Source organism: Lissotriton vulgaris, unplaced genomic scaffold, assembly GCF_964263255.1.
Source record: "Lissotriton vulgaris unplaced genomic scaffold, aLisVul1.2 SCAFFOLD_975, whole genome shotgun sequence".
Lineage (NCBI taxonomy): Eukaryota > Metazoa > Chordata > Amphibia > Caudata > Salamandridae > Lissotriton > Lissotriton vulgaris.
Window position 1 is genome coordinate 374,091 of NW_028241737.1, and position 21,130 is coordinate 395,220.

The following is a 21,130-nucleotide window of genomic DNA, read 5'->3' on the forward strand; positions in this document are numbered from 1 at the left end:
TGTTCTCTCTTTCTCTTCCCTGCTTTGCTTCCCATGCTGCCTATATATGCTGATTTCTACTATTTGTACTGTTGCATTTCATTTCTTCTCTTCTGCACAACTTTGTCCTTGGTTTCAATCCCCAGTTCCTTACCCTCTGCAAAAAACGTTCTACTACTTCTCATGTTGGTATCGAAACCAAATGCACCATTGAAGCTGTTGCAAGATAGTCATTGATTTCGGAAACGTAATATTTAGAACCGAGAGCACACACATCAGAGGGCGTTGGTGGTATAGTGGTGAGCATAGCTGCTTCCCAAGCAGTTGACCCGGGTTCGATTCCCGGCCAACGCAGTGAAAATGCTTATATATTCTGCAAGCAGGATATATTTTAATGCAACATGTCTCAAAATGGAAATTTCATGAACAGATTATTCAGCCATATATAAAAAAAATAAACAAATACATAGGCAAACATCTCAATCGCACCTTCTGATACATTCATTGTCCTAATATATGATAAGTTTTATAAAGCAGAGTCACAACTCACATGTGCTGGAAATAAATATGTTACAGTGGGCAAACAATGGAAGGGCTGAGGCCCGGCCAGACATTATAACTCCAACATCTCTATGTTAAAAAGCATTTCTAGGCAATATCTAGCCTCTGAAAAAAATATGCAAGATCCACCGATAAATCTGGCAAAAGTCCCTAACATTTTGTGCATACTTGTGCACTTACCAGAATGTAGCGCCACCTTGTAGCTGTCGAAGGTAATTGCTGCTCACAAAATGTTTTATCAGAAGGCAAGTTGAGAGGAATCCTAGAGGCAGATGTCCATGGAAAGAGCCGCTCACTGCAGCAGGAATGTTGGATGCTTCAAATTCGCAGAGTTTCCTGTCCAACATCCACTCACGTCCCGAACGCTCCCAAACGCTCAAAAGCCTCACACCGGGCAAGCCATCACCGGGTAGATCTCTGGCTCCCAGGTAAAGCCAAATCCTGAGCATGCTAGTGCTAGGATCACAGAGAGAGAGAGAGAGGGTTCATGACATGCTGTCTTGATAAAGGTCTGAAACGGCTAGTGCCTAAGAGTGTCTGACTTTCAGTTATGACTGATTGTGAGAGGGGAAGATGAAGTTTTTCTGTACCCAGCATGCCTTGCAATATACTTAGGCAAATGAGGTGAGAGCCGTACCAATCCCACGCTACTCTGCTTAATGCTCCCTATCTGCATAAAAAGAACACTTTCACAACAGAGCAGAGTGGCGCAGCGGAAGCGTGCTGGGCCCATAACCCAGAGGTCGATGGATCGAAACCATCCTCTTCTAATTTTTCTTGACTTTCCTTCCAAGGACCAAGCTGTCATTTCCACGCTGCCAGCAAGGAAAAGCACAAGCTTGTGCCAGCTATGTGAGAAAATACTTGTCAAATATCTGTGTCTGCTGAAATACAAGAGAGGGATCATCAAATGATCCACCCTGTACTTTGAAAGTAAAGACACACAATAATAAGCATAAATGACTGGTGGGACCTTCAAACACTTTTATGGGCAGGCTTTGAATTTCATTCTTTCCTTTTTGTTCTGCTCTTATCTATCTCCTGGGCATTTAATTGAATGTTCTGTATTTCTCTTCCCTGTTTTGCTTCCCATGCTGCCTCTATATATTCTTATCTATTATTTGTAATGCAGCTTTCCATTCTTCTCTTCTGCACAGCTTTGTCCTTGGTTTCAATCCCAGTTCCTTACCCTCTGCAAAAAACTTTCTATTGCTTTTCATGTTGGTATCTAAACCAAATGCACCATTGAAGCTGGTGCAAGATAGTCATTGAACTCAGGATCCTAATGTTAAGAACCGAGAGCGCACAGATCAGAGGGCGTTGGTGGTATAGTGGTGAGCATAGCTGCCTTCCAAGCAGTTGACCCGGGTTCGATTCCCGGCCAACGCAGTACAAATACTTATATATTCTGCAAGCAGGATATATTTTAATGCAACATGTCACAAAATGGAAATATAATGAACAGATTAATCAGCCGTTATATAAAAAATAAACAAATATGTAGGCAAGCATCTCAATCGCCCCTTCTGCTATATTCATTGTCCTAATATATGATAAGTTTCATAAAGCAGAGTCACCACTCACATGTGCTGGTAAAAAATATTTACAGTGGGCAGACAATGAAAGGGCTGAGGCCCGACCACACATTATAACTCCAGCATCTCTATGTTAAAAACCATTTCCTAGGCAATATCTAGCCTCTGAAAACAATATGCAAGATCCATCGATAAATCTGGTGAAAGTCGCCAACATTTTGTGCATACTTGTGCCCTCACCTGAATGTAGCGCCACCTTGTAGACGTCGGAGGTAACTGCAGCTCAAAAAATGTTTCATCAGAGGGCAAGTTTAGAGGAATCCAAAAGGCAGATGTCCATGGAAAGAGCCCCCGACTGCAGCAGGAAGGTTGGATGCTTCAAATTTGCATAGTTTCCAGTCCAACGTCCTCTCATGTACCGAACGCTCCCAAACGCTCAAAAGCCTTACACCGGGCAAGCCCTCACCGGGTAGATCTCTGGCTCCCAGGTAAAGCCAAATCCTGAGCATGCTAGCACTAGGATCACAGAGAGAGAGAGACAGAGAGTGTTGGAGAGCTGCTGTCTTGATAAAGGCCTGAAACGGCTAGTGCGTAAGAGGGTCTGGACTATCAGTTATGACTGATTGTGAGAGGGGAAGATGAAGATTTTCTGCACCCAGCATGCCTTGCGATATAATTAGGCAAATGAGGTGAGAGCCCGACCAATGCCACTTCACTCCGCTGAATGCCTCCTCATCTGCATAAAGAGATCACCTTCATGAACGAGCAGAGTGGCGCAGCGGAAGCGTGCTGGGCCCATAACCCAGAGGTCGATGGATCGAAACCATCCTCTGCTAATTTTGCTTGACTTTCCTTCCAAGGACGAAGCTGTCATTTCCACACTGCCAGAAAGGAAAAGCGCAAGCTTGTGCCAGCTATGTGAGAAAAGACTTCTCAACTATCTGTGTCTGTGTAATACAAGAGTGTTCGTGAAAGGATCAACCCTGTACTTTGAAAGTAAAGACACACAACTATAACCATAAATGACTGGTGGGAGCTTCACACAACTTTCTGGGCATGCTTTGAATTTCATTCTTCCCTTTTTTTTCTGCTCTTATCTATCTCCTGGGCATTTCATGGAATGTTCTCTCTTTCTCTTCCCTGCTTTGCTTCCCATGCTGCCTATATATGCTGATTTCTACTTTTTGTACTGTTGCATTTCATTTCTTCTCTTCTGCACAACTTTGTCCTTGGTTTCAATCCCCAGTTCCTTACCCTCTGCAAAAAACGTTCTACTACTTCTCATGTTGGTATCGAAACCAAATGCACCATTGAAGCTGTTGCAAGATAGTCATTGATTTCGGGAACGTAATATTTAGAACCGAGAGCACACACATCAGAGGGCGTTGGTGGTATAGTGGTGAGCATAGCTGCTTCCCAAGCAGTTGACCCGGGTTCGATTCCCGGCCAACGCAGTGAAAATGCTTATATATTCTGCAAGCAGGACATATTTTAATGCAACAGGTCTCAAAATGGAAATTTCATGAACAGATTAATCAGCCATATATAAAAAAATAAACAAATACATAGGCAAACATCTCAATCGCACCTTCTGATACATTCATTGTCCTAATATATGATAAGTTTTATAAAGCAGAGTCACAACTCACATGTGCTGGTAATAAATATGTTACAGTGGGCAAACAATGGAAGGGCTGAGGCCCGACCAGACATTATAACTCCAACATCTCTATGTTAAAAAGCATTTCTAGGCAATATCTAGCCTCTGAAAAAAATATGCAAGATCCACCGATAAATCTGGCAAAAGTCCCTAACATTTTGTGCATACTTGTGCACTTACCAGAATGTAGCGCCACCTTGTAGCTGTCGAAGGTAATTGCTGCTCACAAAATGTTTTATCAGAAGGCAAGTTGAGAGGAATCCTAGAGGCAGATGTCCATGGAAAGAGCCGCTCACTGCAGCAGGAATGTTGGATGCTTCAAATTCGCAGAGTTTCCTGTCCAACGTCCACTCACGTCCCGAACGCTCCCAAACGCTCAAAAGCCTCACACCGGGCAAGCCCTCACCGGGTAGATCTCTGGCTCCCAGGTAAAGCCAAATCCTGAGCATGCTAGTGCTAGGATCACAGAGAGAGAGAGAGAGGGTTCATGACATGCTGTCTTGATAAAGGTCTGAAACGGCTAGTGCCTAAGAGTGTCTGACTTTCAGTTATGACTGATTGTGAGAGGGGAAGATGAAGTTTTTCTGTACCCAGCATGCCTTGCAATATACTTAGGCAAATGAGGTGAGAGCCGTACCAATCCCACGCTACTCTGCTTAATGCTCCCTATCTGCATAAAAAGAACACTTTCACAACAGAGCAGAGTGGCGCAGCGGAAGCGTGCTGGGCCCATAACCCAGAGGTCGATGGATCGAAACCATCCTCTGCTAATTTTTCTTGACTTTCCTTCCAAGGACCAAGCTGTCATTTCCACGCTGCCAGCAAGGAAAAGCACAAGCTTGTGCCAGCTATGTGAGAAAATACTTGTCAAATATCTGTGTCTGCTGAAATACAAGAGAGGGATCATCAAATGATCCACCCTGTACTTTGAAAGTAAAGACACACAATAATAAGCATAAATGACTGGTGGGACCTTCAAACACTTTTATGGGCAGGCTTTGAATTTCATTCTTTCCCTTTTGTTCTGCTCTTATCTATCTCCTGGGCATTTAATTGAATGTTCTGTATTTCTCTTCCCTGTTTTGCTTCCCATGCTGCCTCTATATATTCTTATCTATTATTTGTAATGCAGCTTTCCATTCTTCTCTTCTGCACAGCTTTGTCCTTGGTTTCAATCCCAGTTCCTTACCCTCTGCAAAAAACTTTCTATTGCTTTTCATGTTGGTATCTAAACCAAATGCACCATTGAAGCTGGTGCAAGATAGTCATTGAACTCAGGATCCTAATGTTAAGAACCGAGAGCGCACAGATCAGAGGGCGTTGGTGGTATAGTGGTGAGCATAGCTGCCTTCCAAGCAGTTGACCTGGGTTCGATTCCCGGCCAACGCAGTACAAATACTTATATATTCTGCAAGCAGGATATATTTTAATGCAACATGTCACAAAATGGAAATATAATGAACAGATTAATCAGCCGTTATATAAAAAATAAACAAATATGTAGGCAAGCATCTCAATCGCCCCTTCTGCTATATTCATTGTCCTAATATATGATAAGTTTCATAAAGCAGAGTCACCACTCACATGTGCTGGTAAAAAATATTTACAGTGGGCAGACAATGAAAGGGCTGAGGCCCGACCACACATTATAACTCCAGCATCTCTATGTTAAAAACCATTTCCTAGGCAATATCTAGCCTCTGAAAACAATATGCAAGATCCATCGATAAATCTGGTGAAAGTCGCCAACATTTTGTGCATACTTGTGCCCTCACCTGAATGTAGCGCCACCTTGTAGACGTCGGAGGTAACTGCAGCTCAAAAAATGTTTCATCAGAGGGCAAGTTTAGAGGAATCCAAAAGGCAGATGTCCATGGAAAGAGCCCCCGACTGCAGCAGGAAGGTTGGATGCTTCAAATTTGCATAGTTTCCAGTCCAACGTCCTCTCATGTACCGAACGCTCCCAAACGCTCAAAAGCCTTACACCGGGCAAGCCCTCACCGGGTAGATCTCTGGCTCCCAGGTAAAGCCAAATCCTGAGCATGCTAGCACTAGGATCACAGAGAGAGAGAGACAGAGAGTGTTGGAGAGCTGCTGTCTTGATAAAGGCCTGAAACGGCTAGTGCGTAAGAGGGTCTGGACTATCAGTTATGACTGATTGTGAGAGGGGAAGATGAAGATTTTCTGCACCCAGCATGCCTTGCGATATAATTAGGCAAATGAGGTGAGAGCCCGACCAATGCCACTTCACTCCGCTGAATGCCTCCTCATCTGCATAAAGAGATCACCTTCATGAACGAGCAGAGTGGCGCAGCGGAAGCGTGCTGGGCCCATAACCCAGAGGTCGATGGATCGAAACCATCCTCTGCTAATTTTGCTTGACTTTCCTTCCAAGGACCAAGCTGTCATTTCCACACTGCCAGAAAGGAAAAGCGCAAGCTTGTGCCAGCTATGTGAGAAAAGACTTCTCAACTATCTGTGTCTGTGTAATACAAGAGTGTTCGTGAAAGGATCAACCCTGTACTTTGAAAGTAAAGACACACAACTATAACCATAAATGACTGGTGGGAGCTTCACACAACTTTCTGGGCATGCTTTGAATTTCATTCTTCCCTTTTTTTTCTGCTCTTATCTATCTCCTGGGCATTTCACGGAATGTTCTCTCTTTCTCTTCCCTGCTTTGCTTCCCATGCTGCCTATATATGCTGATTTCTACTTTTTGTACTGTTGCATTTCATTTCTTCTCTTCTGCACAACTTTGTCCTTGGTTTCAATCCCCAGTTCCTTACCCTCTGCAAAAAACGTTCTACTACTTCTCATGTTGGTATCGAAACCAAATGCACCATTGAAGCTGTTGCAAGATAGTCATTGATTTCGGGAACGTAATATTTAGAACCGAGAGCACACACATCAGAGGGCGTTGGTGGTATAGTGGTGAGCATAGCTGCTTCCCAAGCAGTTGACCTGGGTTCGATTCCCGGCCAACACAGTGAAAATGCTTATATATTCTGCAAGCAGGACATATTTTAATGCAACATGTCTCAAAATGGAAATTTCATGAACAGATTAATCAGCCATATATAAAAAAATAAACAAATACATAGGCAAACATCTCAATCGCACCTTCTGATACATTCATTGTCCTAATATATGATAAGTTTTATAAAGCAGAGTCACAACTCACATGTGCTGGTAATAAATATGTTACAGTGGGCAAACAATGGAAGGGCTGAGGCCCGACCAGACATTATAACTCCAACATCTCTATGTTAAAAAGCATTTCTAGGCAATATCTAGCCTCTGAAAAAAATATGCAAGATCCACCGATAAATCTGGCAAAAGTCCCTAACATTTTGTGCATACTTGTGCACTTACCAGAATGTAGCGCCACCTTGTAGCTGTCGAAGGTAATTGCTGCTCACAAAATGTTTTATCAGAAGGCAAGTTGAGAGGAATCCTAGAGGCAGATGTCCATGGAAAGAGCCGCTCACTGCAGCAGGAATGTTGGATGCTTCAAATTCGCAGAGTTTCCTGTCCAACGTCCACTCACGTCCCGAACGCTCCCAAACGCTCAAAAGCCTCACACCGGGCAAGCCCTCACCGGGTAGATCTCTGGCTCCCAGGTAAAGCCAAATCCTGAGCATGCTAGTGCTAGGATCACAGAGAGAGAGAGAGAGGGTTCATGACATGCTGTCTTGATAAAGGTCTGAAACGGCTAGTGCCTAAGAGTGTCTGACTTTCAGTTATGACTGATTGTGAGAGGGGAAGATGAAGTTTTTCTGTACCCAGCATGCCTTGCAATATACTTAGGCAAATGAGGTGAGAGCCGTACCAATCCCACGCTACTCTGCTTAATGCTCCCTATCTGCATAAAAAGAACACTTTCACAACAGAGCAGAGTGGCGCAGCGGAAGCGTGCTGGGCCCATAACCCAGAGGTCGACGGATCGAAACCATCCTCTGCTAATTTTGCTTGACTTTCCTTCCAAGGACCAAGCTGTCATTTCCACGCTGCCAGCAAGGAAAAGCACAAGCTTGTGCCAGCTATGTGAGAAAATACTTGTCAAATATCTGTGTCTGCTGAAATACAAGAGAGGGATCATCAAATGATCCACCCTGTACTTTGAAAGTAAAGACACACAATAATAAGCATAAATGACTGGTGGGACCTTCAAACACTTTTATGGGCAGGCTTTGAATTTCATTCTTTCCTTTTTGTTCTGCTCTTATCTATCTCCTGGGCATTTAATTGAATGTTCTGTATTTCTCTTCCCTGTTTTGCTTCCCATGCTGCCTCTATATATTCTTATCTATTATTTGTAATGCAGCTTTCCATTCTTCTCTTCTGCACAGCTTTGTCCTTGGTTTCAATCCCAGTTCCTTACCCTCTGCAAAAAACTTTCTATTGCTTTTCATGTTGGTATCTAAACCAAATGCACCATTGAAGCTGGTGCAAGATAGTCATTGAACTCAGGATCCTAATGTTAAGAACCGAGAGCGCACAGATCAGAGGGCGTTGGTGGTATAGTGGTGAGCATAGCTGCCTTCCAAGCAGTTGACCCGGGTTCGATTCCCGGCCAACGCAGTACAAATACTTATATATTCTGCAAGCAGGATATATTTTAATGCAACATGTCACAAAATGGAAATATAATGAACAGATTAATCAGCCGTTATATAAAAAATAAACAAATATGTAGGCAAGCATCTCAATCGCCCCTTCTGCTATATTCATTGTCCTAATATATGATAAGTTTCATAAAGCAGAGTCACCACTCACATGTGCTGGTAAAAAATATTTACAGTGGGCAGACAATGAAAGGGCTGAGGCCCGACCACACATTATAACTCCAGCATCTCTATGTTAAAAACCATTTCCTAGGCAATATCTAGCCTCTGAAAACAATATGCAAGATCCATCGATAAATCTGGTGAAAGTCGCCAACATTTTGTGCATACTTGTGCCCTCACCTGAATGTAGCGCCACCTTGTAGACGTCGGAGGTAACTGCAGCTCAAAAAATGTTTCATCAGAGGGCAAGTTTAGAGGAATCCAAAAGGCAGATGTCCATGGAAAGAGCCCCCGACTGCAGCAGGAAGGTTGGATGCTTCAAATTTGCATAGTTTCCAGTCCAACGTCCTCTCATGTACCGAACGCTCCCAAACGCTCAAAAGCCTTACACCGGGCAAGCCCTCACCGGGTAGATCTCTGGCTCCCAGGTAAAGCCAAATCCTGAGCATGCTAGCACTAGGATCACAGAGAGAGAGAGACAGAGAGTGTTGGAGAGCTGCTGTCTTGATAAAGGCCTGAAACGGCTAGTGCGTAAGAGGGTCTGGACTATCAGTTATGACTGATTGTGAGAGGGGAAGATGAAGATTTTCTGCACCCAGCATGCCTTGCGATATAATTAGGCAAATGAGGTGAGAGCCCGACCAATGCCACTTCACTCCGCTGAATGCCTCCTCATCTGCATAAAGAGATCACCTTCATGAACGAGCAGAGTGGCGCAGCGGAAGCGTGCTGGGCCCATAACCCAGAGGTCGATGGATCGAAACCATCCTCTGCTAATTTTGCTTGACTTTCCTTCCAAGGACCAAGCTGTCATTTCCACACTGCCAGAAAGGAAAAGCGCAAGCTTGTGCCAGCTATGTGAGAAAAGACTTCTCAACTATCTGTGTCTGTGTAATACAAGAGTGTTCGTGAAAGGATCAACCCTGTACTTTGAAAGTAAAGACACACAACTATAACCATAAATGACTGGTGGGAGCTTCACACAACTTTCTGGGCATGCTTTGAATTTCATTCTTCCCTTTTTTTTCTGCTCTTATCTATCTCCTGTGCATTTCATGGAATGTTCTCTCTTTCTCTTCCCTGCTTTGCTTCCCATGCTGCCTATATATGCTGATTTCTACTTTTTGTACTGTTGCATTTCATTTCTTCTCTTCTGCACAACTTTGTCCTTGGTTTCAATCCCCAGTTCCTTACCCTCTGCAAAAAACGTTCTACTACTTCTCATGTTGGTATCGAAACCAAATGCACCATTGAAGCTGTTGCAAGATAGTCATTGATTTCGGGAACGTAATATTTAGAACCGAGAGCACACACATCAGAGGGCGTTGGTGGTATAGTGGTGAGCATAGCTGCTTCCCAAGCAGTTGACCCGGGTTCGATTCCCGGCCAACGCAGTGAAAATGCTTATATATTCTGCAAGCAGGACATATTTTAATGCAACATGTCTCAAAATGGAAATTTCATGAACAGATTAATCAGCCATATATAAAAAAATAAACAAATACATAGGCAAACATCTCAATCGCACCTTCTGATACATTCATTGTCCTAATATATGATAAGTTTTATAAAGCAGAGTCACAACTCACATGTGCTGGTAATAAATATGTTACAGTGGGCAAACAATGGAAGGGCTGAGGCCCGACCAGACATTATAACTCCAACATCTCTATGTTAAAAAGCATTTCTAGGCAATATCTAGCCTCTGAAAAAAATATGCAAGATCCACCGATAAATCTGGCAAAAGTCCCTAACATTTTGTGCATACTTGTGCACTTACCAGAATGTAGCGCCACCTTGTAGCTGTCGAAGGTAATTGCTGCTCACAAAATGTTTTATCAGAAGGCAAGTTGAGAGGAATCCTAGAGGCAGATGTCCATGGAAAGAGCCGCTCACTGCAGCAGGAATGTTGGATGCTTCAAATTCGCAGAGTTTCCTGTCCAACGTCCACAACGCTCCCAAACGCTCAAAAGCCTCACACCGGGCAAGCCCTCACCGGGTAGATCTCTGGCTCCCAGGTAAAGCCAAATCCTGAGCATGCTAGTGCTAGGATCACAGAGAGAGAGAGAGAGGGTTCATGACATGCTGTCTTGATAAAGGTCTGAAACGGCTAGTGCCTAAGAGTGTCTGACTTTCAGTTATGACTGATTGTGAGAGGGGAAGATGAAGTTTTTCTGTACCCAGCATGCCTTGCAATATACTTAGGCAAATGAGGTGAGAGCCGTACCAATCCCACGCTACTCTGCTTAATGCTCCCTATCTGCATAAAAAGAACACTTTCACAACAGAGCAGAGTGGCGCAGCGGAAGCGTGCTGGGCCCATAACCCAGAGGTCGATGGATCGAAACCATCCTCTGCTAATTTTTCTTGACTTTCCTTCCAAGGACCAAGCTGTCATTTCCACGCTGCCAGCAAGGAAAAGCACAAGCTTGTGCCAGCTATGTGAGAAAATACTTGTCAAATATCTGTGTCTGCTGAAATACAAGAGAGGGATCATCAAATGATCCACCCTGTACTTTGAAAGTAAAGACACACAATAATAAGCATAAATGACTGGTGGGACCTTCAAACACTTTTATGGGCAGGCTTTGAATTTCATTCTTTCCTTTTTGTTCTGCTCTTATCTATCTCCTGGGCATTTAATTGAATGTTCTGTATTTCTCTTCCCTGTTTTGCTTCCCATGCTGCCTCTATATATTCTTATCTATTATTTGTAATGCAGCTTTCCATTCTTCTCTTCTGCACAGCTTTGTCCTTGGTTTCAATCCCAGTTCCTTACCCTCTGCAAAAAACTTTCTATTGCTTTTCATGTTGGTATCTAAACCAAATGCACCATTGAAGCTGGTGCAAGATAGTCATTGAACTCAGGATCCTAATGTTAAGAACCGAGAGCGCACAGATCAGAGGGCGTTGGTGGTATAGTGGTGAGCATAGCTGCCTTCCAAGCAGTTGACCCGGGTTCGATTCCCGGCCAACGCAGTACAAATACTTATATATTCTGCAAGCAGGATATATTTTAATGCAACATGTCACAAAATGGAAATATAATGAACAGATTAATCAGCCGTTATATAAAAAATAAACAAATATGTAGGCAAGCATCTCAATCGCCCCTTCTGCTATATTCATTGTCCTAATATATGATAAGTTTCATAAAGCAGAGTCACCACTCACATGTGCTGGTAAAAAATATTTACAGTGGGCAGACAATGAAAGGGCTGAGGCCCGACCACACATTATAACTCCAGCATCTCTATGTTAAAAACCATTTCCTAGGCAATATCTAGCCTCTGAAAACAATATGCAAGATCCATCGATAAATCTGGTGAAAGTCGCCAACATTTTGTGCATACTTGTGCCCTCACCTGAATCTAGCGCCACCTTGTAGACGTCGGAGGTAACTGCAGCTCAAAAAATGTTTCATCAGAGGGCAAGTTTAGAGGAATCCAAAAGGCAGATGTCCATGGAAAGAGCCCCCGACTGCAGCAGGAAGGTTGGATGCTTCAAATTTGCATAGTTTCCAGTCCAACGTCCTCTCATGTACCGAACGCTCCCAAACGCTCAAAAGCCTTACACCGGGCAAGCCCTCACCGGGTAGATCTCTGGCTCCCAGGTAAAGCCAAATCCTGAGCATGCTAGCACTAGGATCACAGAGAGAGAGAGACAGAGAGTGTTGGAGAGCTGCTGTCTTGATAAAGGCCTGAAACGGCTAGTGCGTAAGAGGGTCTGGACTATCAGTTATGACTGATTGTGAGAGGGGAAGATGAAGATGTTCTGCACCCAGCATGCCTTGCGATATAATTAGGCAAATGAGGTGAGAGCCCGACCAATGCCACTTCACTCCGCTGAATGCCTCCTCATCTGCATAAAGAGATCACCTTCATGAACGAGCAGAGTGGCGCAGCGGAAGCGTGCTGGGCCCATAACCCAGAGGTCGATGGATCGAAACCATCCTCTGCTAATTTTGCTTGACTTTCCTTCCAAGGACCAAGCTGTCATTTCCACACTGCCAGAAAGGAAAAGCGCAAGCTTGTGCCAGCTATGTGAGAAAAGACTTCTCAACTATCTGTGTCTGTGTAATACAAGAGTGTTCGTGAAAGGATCAACCCTGTACTTTGAAAGTAAAGACACACAACTATAACCATAAATGACTGGTGGGAGCTTCACACAACTTTCTGGGCATGCTTTGAATTTCATTCTTCCCTTTTTTTCTGCTCTTATCTATCTCCTGGGCATTTCATGGAATGTTCTCTCTTTCTCTTCCCTGCTTTGCTTCCCATGCTGCCTATATATGCTGATTTCTACTTTTTGTACTGTTGCATTTCATTTCTTCTCTTCTGCACAACTTTGTCCTTGGTTTCAATCCCCAGTTCCTTACCCTCTGCAAAAAACGTTCTACTACTTCTCATGTTGGTATCGAAACCAAATGCACCATTGAAGCTGTTGCAAGATAGTCATTGATTTCGGTAACGTAATATTTAGAACCGAGAGCACACACATCAGAGGGCGTTGGTGGTATAGTGGTGAGCATAGCTGCTTCCCAAGCAGTTGACCCGGGTTCGATTCCCGGCCAACGCAGTGAAAATGCTTATATATTCTGCAAGCAGGACATATTTTAATGCAACATGTCTCAAAATGGAAATTTCATGAACAGATTAATCAGCCATATATAAAAAAATAAACAAATACATAGGCAAACATCTCAATCGCACCTTCTGATACATTCATTGTCCTAATATATGATAAGTTTTATAAAGCAGAGTCACAACTCACATGTGCTGGTAATAAATATGTTACAGTGGGCAAACAATGGAAGGGCTGAGGCCCGACCAGACATTATAACTCCAACATCTCTATGTTAAAAAGCATTTCTAGGCAATATCTAGCCTCTGAAAAAAATATGCAAGATCCACTGATAAATCTGGCAAAAGTCCCTAACATTTTGTGCATACTTGTGCACTTACCAGAATGTAGCGCCACCTTGTAGCTGTCGAAGGTAATTGCTGCTCACAAAATGTTTTATCAGAAGGCAAGTTGAGAGGAATCCTAGAGGCAGATGTCCATGGAAAGAGCCGCTCACTGCAGCAGGAATGTTGGATGCTTCAAATTCGCAGAGTTTCCTGTCCAACGTCCACTCACGTCCCGAACGCTCCCAAACGCTCAAAAGCCTCACACCGGGCAAGCCCTCACCGGGTAGATCTCTGGCTCCCAGGTAAAGCCAAATCCTGAGCATGCTAGTGCTAGGATCACAGAGAGAGAGAGAGAGGGTTCATGACATGCTGTCTTGATAAAGGTCTGAAACGGCTAGTGCCTAAGAGTGTCTGACTTTCAGTTATGACTGATTGTGAGAGGGGAAGATGAAGTTTTTCTGTACCCAGCATGCCTTGCAATATACTTAGGCAAATGAGGTGAGAGCCGTACCAATCCCACGCTACTCTGCTTAATGCTCCCTATCTGCATAAAAAGAACACTTTCACAACAGAGCAGAGTGGCGCAGCGGAAGCGTGCTGGGCCCATAACCCAGAGGTCGACGGATCGAAACCATCCTCTGCTAATTTTGCTTGACTTTCCTTCCAAGGACCAAGCTGTCATTTCCACGCTGCCAGCAAGGAAAAGCACAAGCTTGTGCCAGCTATGTGAGAAAATACTTGTCAAATATCTGTGTCTGCTGAAATACAAGAGAGGGATCATCAAATGATCCACCCTGTACTTTGAAAGTAAAGACACACAATAATAAGCATAAATGACTGGTGGGACCTTCAAACACTTTTATGGGCAGGCTTTGAATTTCATTCTTTCCTTTTTGTTCTGCTCTTATCTATCTCCTGGGCATTTAATTGAATGTTCTGTATTTCTCTTCCCTGTTTTGCTTCCCATGCTGCCTCTATATATTCTTATCTATTATTTGTAATGCAGCTTTCCATTCTTCTCTTCTGCACAGCTTTGTCCTTGGTTTCAATCCCAGTTCCTTACCCTCTGCAAAAAACTTTCTATTGCTTTTCATGTTGGTATCTAAACCAAATGCACCATTGAAGCTGGTGCAAGATAGTCATTGAACTCAGGATCCTAATGTTAAGAACCGAGAGCGCACAGATCAGAGGGCGTTGGTGGTATAGTGGTGAGCATAGCTGCCTTCCAAGCAGTTGACCCGGGTTCGATTCCCGGCCAACGCAGTACAAATACTTATATATTCTGCAAGCAGGATATATTTTAATGCAACATGTCACAAAATGGAAATATAATGAACAGATTAATCAGCCGTTATATAAAAAATAAACAAATATGTAGGCAAGCATCTCAATCGCCCCTTCTGCTATATTCATTGTCCTAATATATGATAAGTTTCATAAAGCAGAGTCACCACTCACATGTGCTGGTAAAAAATATTTACAGTGGGCAGACAATGAAAGGGCTGAGGCCCGACCACACATTATAACTCCAGCATCTCTATGTTAAAAACCATTTCCTAGGCAATATCTAGCCTCTGAAAACAATATGCAAGATCCATCGATAAATCTGGTGAAAGTCGCCAACATTTTGTGCATACTTGTGCCCTCACCTGAATGTAGCGCCACCTTGTAGACGTCGGAGGTAACTGCAGCTCAAAAAATGTTTCATCAGAGGGCAAGTTTAGAGGAATCCAAAAGGCAGATGTCCATGGAAAGAGCCCCCGACTGCAGCAGGAAGGTTGGATGCTTCAAATTTGCATAGTTTCCAGTCCAACGTCCTCTCATGTACCGAACGCTCCCAAACGCTCAAAAGCCTTACACCGGGCAAGCCCTCACCGGGTAGATCTCTGGCTCCCAGGTAAAGCCAAATCCTGAGCATGCTAGCACTAGGATCACAGAGAGAGAGAGACAGAGAGTGTTGGAGAGCTGCTGTCTTGATAAAGGCCTGAAACGGCTAGTGCGTAAGAGGGTCTGGACTATCAGTTATGACTGATTGTGAGAGGGGAAGATGAAGATTTTCTGCACCCAGCATGCCTTGCGATATAATTAGGCAAATGAGGTGAGAGCCCGACCAATGCCACTTCACTCCGCTGAATGCCTCCTCATCTGCATAAAGAGATCACCTTCATGAACGAGCAGAGTGGCGCAGCGGAAGCGTGCTGGGCCCATAACCCAGAGGTCGATGGATCGAAACCATCCTCTGCTAATTTTGCTTGACTTTCCTTCCAAGGACCAAGCTGTCATTTCCACACTGCCAGAAAGGAAAAGCGCAAGCTTGTGCCAGCTATGTGAGAAAAGACTTCTCAACTATCTGTGTCTGTGTAATACAAGAGTGTTCGTGAAAGGATCAACCCTGTACTTTGAAAGTAAAGACACACAACTATAACCATAAATGACTGGTGGGAGCTTCACACAACTTTCTGGGCATGCTTTGAATTTCATTCTTCCCTTTTTTTTCTGCTCTTATCTATCTCCTGTGCATTTCATGGAATGTTCTCTCTTTCTCTTCCCTGCTTTGCTTCCCATGCTGCCTATATATGCTGATTTCTACTTTTTGTACTGTTGCATTTCATTTCTTCTCTTCTGCACAACTTTGTCCTTGGTTTCAATCCCCAGTTCCTTACCCTCTGCAAAAAACGTTCTACTACTTCTCATGTTGGTATCGAAACCAAATGCACCATTGAAGCTGTTGCAAGATAGTCATTGATTTCGGGAACGTAATATTTAGAACCGAGAGCACACACATCAGAGGGCGTTGGTGGTATAGTGGTGAGCATAGCTGCTTCCCAAGCAGTTGACCCGGGTTCGATTCCCGGCCAACGCAGTGAAAATGCTTATATATTCTGCAAGCAGGACATATTTTAATGCAACATGTCTCAAAATGGAAATTTCATGAACAGATTAATCAGCCATATATAAAAAAATAAACAAATACATAGGCAAACATCTCAATCGCACCTTCTGATACATTCATTGTCCTAATATATGATAAGTTTTATAAAGCAGAGTCACAACTCACATGTGCTGGTAATAAATATGTTACAGTGGGCAAACAATGGAAGGGCTGAGGCCCGACCAGACATTATAACTCCAACATCTCTATGTTAAAAAGCATTTCTAGGCAATATCTAGCCTCTAAAAAAAATATGCAAGATCCACCGATAAATCTGGCAAAAGTCCCTAACATTTTGTGCATACTTGTGCACTTACCAGAATGTAGCGCCACCTTGTAGCTGTCGAAGGTAATTGCTGCTCACAAAATGTTTTATCAGAAGGCAAGTTGAGAGGAATCCTAGAGGCAGATGTCCATGGAAAGAGCCGCTCACTGCAGCAGGAATGTTGGATGCTTCAAATTCGCAGAGTTTCCTGTCCAACGTCCACTCACGTCCCGAACGCTCCCAAACGCTCAAAAGCCTCACACCGGGCAAGCCCTCACCGGGTAGATCTCTGGCTCCCAGGTAAAGCCAAATCCTGAGCATGCTAGTGCTAGGATCACAGAGAGAGAGAGAGAGGGTTCATGACATGCTGTCTTGATAAAGGTCTGAAACGGCTAGTGCCTAAGAGTGTCTGACTTTCAGTTATGACTGATTGTGAGAGGGGAAGATGAAGTTTTTCTGTACCCAGCATGCCTTGCAATATACTTAGGCAAATGAGGTGAGAGCCGTACCAATCCCACGCTACTCTGCTTAATGCTCCCTATCTGCATAAAAAGAACACTTTCACAACAGAGCAGAGTGACGCAGCGGAAGCGTGCTGGGCCCATAACCCAGAGGTCGATGGATCGAAACCATCCTCTGCTAATTTTGCTTGACTTTCCTTCCAAGGACCAAGCTGTCATTTCCACGCTGCCAGCAAGGAAAAGCACAAGCTTGTGCCAGCTATGTGAGAAAATACTTGTCAAATATCTGTGTCTGCTGAAATACAAGAGAGGGATCATCAAATGATCCACCCTGTACTTTGAAAGTAAAGACACACAATAATAAGCATAAATGACTGGTGGGACCTTCAAACACTTTTATGGGCAGGCTTTGAATTTCATTCTTTCCTTTTTGTTCTGCTCTTATCTATCTCCTGGGCATTTAATTGAATGTTCTGTATTTCTCTTCCCTGTTTTGCTTCCCATGCTGCCTCTATATATTCTTATCTATTATTTGTAATGCAGCTTTCCATTCTTCTCTTCTGCACAGCTTTGTCCTTGGTTTCAATCCCAGTTCCTTACCCTCTGCAAAAAACTTTCTATTGCTTTTCATGTTGGTATCTAAACCAAATGCACCATTGAAGCTGGTGCAAGATAGTCATTGAACTCAGGATCCTAATGTTAAGAACCGAGAGCGCACAGATCAGAGGGCGTTGGTGGTATAGTGGTGAGCATAGCTGCCTTCCAAGCAGTTGACCCGGGTTCGATTCCCGGCCAACGCAGTACAAATACTTATATATTATGCAAGCAGGATATATTTTAATGCAACATGTCACAAAATGGAAATATAATGAACAGATTAATCAGCCGTTATATAAAAAATAAACAAATATGTAGGCAAGCATCTCAATCGCCCCTTCTGCTATATTCATTGTCCTAATATATGATAAGTTTCATAAAGCAGAGTCACCACTCACATGTGCTGGTAAAAAATATTTACAGTGGGCAGACAATGAAAGGGCTGAGGCCAGACCACACATTATAACTCCAGCATCTCTATGTTAAAAACCATTTCCTAGGCAATATCTAGCCTCTGAAAACAATATGCAAGATCCATCGAAAAATCTGGTGAAAGTCGCCAACATTTTGTGCATACTTGTGCCCTCAACTGAATGTAGCGCCACCTTGTAGACGTCGGAGGTAACTGCAGCTCAAAAAATGTTTCATCAGCGGGCAAGTTTAGAGGAATCCAAAAGGCAGATGTCCATGGAAAGAGCCCCCGACTGCAGCAGGAAGGTTGGATGCTTCAAATTTGCATAGTTTCCAGTCCAACGTCCTCTCATGTACCGAACGCTCCCAACGCTCAAAAGCCTTACACCGGGCAAACCCTCACTGGGTAGATCTCTGGCTTCCAGGTAAAGCCAAATCCTGAGCATGCTAGCACTAGGATCACAGAGAGAGAGAGACAGAGAGTGTCGGAGAGCTGCTGTCTTGATAAAGGCCTGAAACGGCTAGTGCCTAAGAGGGTCTGGACTATCAGTTATGACTGATTGTGAGAGGGGAAGATGAAGATTTTCTGCACCCAGCATGCCTTGCGATATAATTAGGCAAATGAGGTGAGAGCCCGACCAATCCCACTTCACTCCGCTGAATGCCTCCTCATCTGCATAAAGAGATCACTTTCACGAACGAGCAGAGTGGCGCAGCGGAAGCGTGCTGGGCCCATAACCCAGAGGTCGATGGATCGAAACCATCCTCTGCTAATTTTGCTTGACTTTCCTTCCAAGGACCAAGCTGTCATTTCCACACTGCCAGAAAGGAAAAGCGCAAGCTTGTGCCAGCTATGTGAGAAAAGACTTCTCAACTATCTGTGTCTGTGTAATACAAGAGTGTTCGTGAAAGGATCAACCCTGTACTTTGAAAGTAAAGACACACAACTATAACCATAAATGACTGGTGGGAGCTTCACACAACTTTCTGGGCATGCTTTGAATTTCATTCTTCCCTTTTTTTTCTGCTCTTATCTATCTCCTGGGCATTTCATGGAATGTTCTCTCTTTCTCTTCCCTGCTTTGCTTCCCATGCTGCCTATATATGCTGATTTCTACTATTTGTACTGTTGCATTTCATTTCTTCTCTTCTGCACAACTTTGTCCTTGGTTTCAATCCCCAGTTCCTTACCCTCTGCAAAAAACGTTCTACTACTTCTCATGTTGGTATCGAAACCAAATGCACCATTGAAGCTGTTGCAAGATAGTCATTGATTTCGGAAACGTAATATTTAGAACCGAGAGCACACACATCAGAGGGCGTTGGTGGTATAGTGGTGAGCATAGCTGCTTCCCAAGCAGTTGACCCGGGTTCGATTCCCGGCCAACGCAGTGAAAATGCTTATATATTCTGCAAGCAGGATATATTTTAATGCAACATGTCTCAAAATGGAAATTTCATGAACAGATTATTCAGCCATATATAAAAAAAATAAACAAATACATAGGCAAACATCTCAATCGCACCTTCTGATACATTCATTGTCCTAATATATGATAAGTTTTATAAAGCAGAGTCACAACTCACATGTGCTGGAAATAAATATGTTACAGTGGGCAAACAATGGAAGGGCTGAGGCCCGGCCAGACATTATAACTCCAACATCTCTATGTTAAAAAGCATTTCTAGGCAATATCTAGCCTCTGAAAAAAATATGCAAGATCCACCGATAAATCTGGCAAAAGTCCCTAACATTTTGTGCATACTTGTGCACTTACCAGAATGTAGCGCCACCTTGTAGCTGTCGAAGGTAATTGCTGCTCACAAAATGTTTTATCAGAAGGCAAGTTGAGAGGAATCCTAGAGGCAGATGTCCATGGAAAGAGCCGCTCACTGCAGCAGGAATGTTGGATGCTTCAAATTCGCAGAGTTTCCTGTCCAACATCCACTCACGTCCCGAACGCTCCCAAACGCTCAAAAGCCTCACACCGGGCAAGCCATCACCGGGTAGATCTCTGGCTCCCAGGTAAAGCCAAATCCTGAGCATGCTAGTGCTAGGATCACAGAGAGAGAGAGAGAGGGTTCATGACATGCTGTCTTGATAAAGGTCTGAAACGGCTAGTGCCTAAGAGTGTCTGACTTTCAGTTATGACTGATTGTGAGAGGGGAAGATGAAGTTTTTCTGTACCCAGCATGCCTTGCAATATACTTAGGCAAATGAGGTGAGAGCCGTACCAATCCCACGCTACTCTGCTTAATGCTCCCTATCTGCATAAAAAGAACACTTTCACAACAGAGCAGAGTGGCGCAGCGGAAGCGTGCTGGGCCCATAACCCAGAGGTCGATGGATCGAAACCATCCTCTTCTAATTTTTCTTGACTTTCCTTCCAAGGACCAAGCTGTCATTTCCACGCTGCCAGCAAGGAAAAGCACAAGCTTGTGCCAGCTATGTGAGAAAATACTTGTCAAATATCTGTGTCTGCTGAAATACAAGAGAGGGATCATCAAATGATCCACCCTGTACTTTGAAAGTAAAGACACACAATAATAAGCATAAATGACTGGTGGGACCTTCAAACACTTTTATGGGCAGGCTTTGAATTTCATTCTTTCCTTTTTGTTCTGCTCTTATCTATCTCCTGGGCATTTAATTGAATGTTCTGTATTTCTCTTCCCTGTTTTGCTTCCCATGCTGCCTCTATATATTCTTATCTATTATTTGTAATGCAGCTTTCCATTCTTCTCTTCTGCACAGCTTTGTCCTTGGTTTCAATCCCAGTTCCTTACCCTCTGCAAAAAACTTTCTATTGCTTTTCATGTTGGTATCTAAACCAAATGCACCATTGAAGCTGGTGCAAGATAGTCATTGAACTCAGGATCCTAATGTTAAGAACCGAGAGCGCACAGATCAGAGGGCGTTGGTGGTATAGTGGTGAGCATAGCTGCCTTCCAAGCAGTTGACCCGGGTTCGATTCCCGGCCAACGCAGTACAAATACTTATATATTCTGCAAGCAGGATATATTTTAAT

At 43.6% G+C, this 21,130-nt stretch overlaps 21 non-coding genes across 21 annotated transcripts; all 21 read left to right on the forward strand.

The window, feature by feature from the left end:
- The first annotated feature begins 261 nt into the window (after nt 1-261).
- On the forward strand, nt 262-333 carry TRNAG-CCC (transfer RNA glycine (anticodon CCC)). The gene has a single exon. It is a non-coding gene; the product is annotated as a tRNA-Gly (tRNA).
- A 1,524-nt stretch (nt 334-1,857) lies between these two features.
- Nucleotides 1,858-1,929, forward strand: TRNAG-UCC (transfer RNA glycine (anticodon UCC)). The gene has a single exon. It is a non-coding gene; the product is annotated as a tRNA-Gly (tRNA).
- Nucleotides 1,930-2,839: 910 nt separating this feature from the next.
- On the forward strand, nt 2,840-2,911 carry TRNAM-CAU (transfer RNA methionine (anticodon CAU)). Its single transcript has one exon. It is a non-coding gene; the product is annotated as a tRNA-Met (tRNA).
- Nucleotides 2,912-3,457: 546 nt separating this feature from the next.
- On the forward strand, nt 3,458-3,529 carry TRNAG-CCC (transfer RNA glycine (anticodon CCC)). Its single transcript has one exon. It is a non-coding gene; the product is annotated as a tRNA-Gly (tRNA).
- Nucleotides 3,530-4,433: 904 nt separating this feature from the next.
- On the forward strand, nt 4,434-4,505 carry TRNAM-CAU (transfer RNA methionine (anticodon CAU)). Its single transcript has one exon. It is a non-coding gene; the product is annotated as a tRNA-Met (tRNA).
- Nucleotides 4,506-5,052: 547 nt separating this feature from the next.
- TRNAG-UCC (transfer RNA glycine (anticodon UCC)) lies at nt 5,053-5,124 on the forward strand. The gene has a single exon. It is a non-coding gene; the product is annotated as a tRNA-Gly (tRNA).
- Nucleotides 5,125-6,034: 910 nt separating this feature from the next.
- On the forward strand, nt 6,035-6,106 carry TRNAM-CAU (transfer RNA methionine (anticodon CAU)). The gene has a single exon. It is a non-coding gene; the product is annotated as a tRNA-Met (tRNA).
- Nucleotides 6,107-8,247: 2,141 nt separating this feature from the next.
- Nucleotides 8,248-8,319, forward strand: TRNAG-UCC (transfer RNA glycine (anticodon UCC)). Its single transcript has one exon. It is a non-coding gene; the product is annotated as a tRNA-Gly (tRNA).
- Nucleotides 8,320-9,229: 910 nt separating this feature from the next.
- Nucleotides 9,230-9,301, forward strand: TRNAM-CAU (transfer RNA methionine (anticodon CAU)). The gene has a single exon. It is a non-coding gene; the product is annotated as a tRNA-Met (tRNA).
- Nucleotides 9,302-9,847: 546 nt separating this feature from the next.
- Nucleotides 9,848-9,919, forward strand: TRNAG-CCC (transfer RNA glycine (anticodon CCC)). Its single transcript has one exon. It is a non-coding gene; the product is annotated as a tRNA-Gly (tRNA).
- An 894-nt stretch (nt 9,920-10,813) lies between these two features.
- Nucleotides 10,814-10,885, forward strand: TRNAM-CAU (transfer RNA methionine (anticodon CAU)). Its single transcript has one exon. It is a non-coding gene; the product is annotated as a tRNA-Met (tRNA).
- A 547-nt stretch (nt 10,886-11,432) lies between these two features.
- On the forward strand, nt 11,433-11,504 carry TRNAG-UCC (transfer RNA glycine (anticodon UCC)). Its single transcript has one exon. It is a non-coding gene; the product is annotated as a tRNA-Gly (tRNA).
- Nucleotides 11,505-12,414: 910 nt separating this feature from the next.
- Nucleotides 12,415-12,486, forward strand: TRNAM-CAU (transfer RNA methionine (anticodon CAU)). Its single transcript has one exon. It is a non-coding gene; the product is annotated as a tRNA-Met (tRNA).
- A 545-nt stretch (nt 12,487-13,031) lies between these two features.
- Nucleotides 13,032-13,103, forward strand: TRNAG-CCC (transfer RNA glycine (anticodon CCC)). The gene has a single exon. It is a non-coding gene; the product is annotated as a tRNA-Gly (tRNA).
- Nucleotides 13,104-14,626: 1,523 nt separating this feature from the next.
- Nucleotides 14,627-14,698, forward strand: TRNAG-UCC (transfer RNA glycine (anticodon UCC)). Its single transcript has one exon. It is a non-coding gene; the product is annotated as a tRNA-Gly (tRNA).
- Nucleotides 14,699-15,608: 910 nt separating this feature from the next.
- Nucleotides 15,609-15,680, forward strand: TRNAM-CAU (transfer RNA methionine (anticodon CAU)). The gene has a single exon. It is a non-coding gene; the product is annotated as a tRNA-Met (tRNA).
- A 546-nt stretch (nt 15,681-16,226) lies between these two features.
- Nucleotides 16,227-16,298, forward strand: TRNAG-CCC (transfer RNA glycine (anticodon CCC)). The gene has a single exon. It is a non-coding gene; the product is annotated as a tRNA-Gly (tRNA).
- A 1,523-nt stretch (nt 16,299-17,821) lies between these two features.
- TRNAG-UCC (transfer RNA glycine (anticodon UCC)) lies at nt 17,822-17,893 on the forward strand. The gene has a single exon. It is a non-coding gene; the product is annotated as a tRNA-Gly (tRNA).
- Nucleotides 17,894-18,802: 909 nt separating this feature from the next.
- TRNAM-CAU (transfer RNA methionine (anticodon CAU)) lies at nt 18,803-18,874 on the forward strand. Its single transcript has one exon. It is a non-coding gene; the product is annotated as a tRNA-Met (tRNA).
- A 546-nt stretch (nt 18,875-19,420) lies between these two features.
- On the forward strand, nt 19,421-19,492 carry TRNAG-CCC (transfer RNA glycine (anticodon CCC)). Its single transcript has one exon. It is a non-coding gene; the product is annotated as a tRNA-Gly (tRNA).
- Nucleotides 19,493-21,016: 1,524 nt separating this feature from the next.
- Nucleotides 21,017-21,088, forward strand: TRNAG-UCC (transfer RNA glycine (anticodon UCC)). Its single transcript has one exon. It is a non-coding gene; the product is annotated as a tRNA-Gly (tRNA).
- The last annotated feature ends 42 nt before the right edge of the window (nt 21,089-21,130 follow it).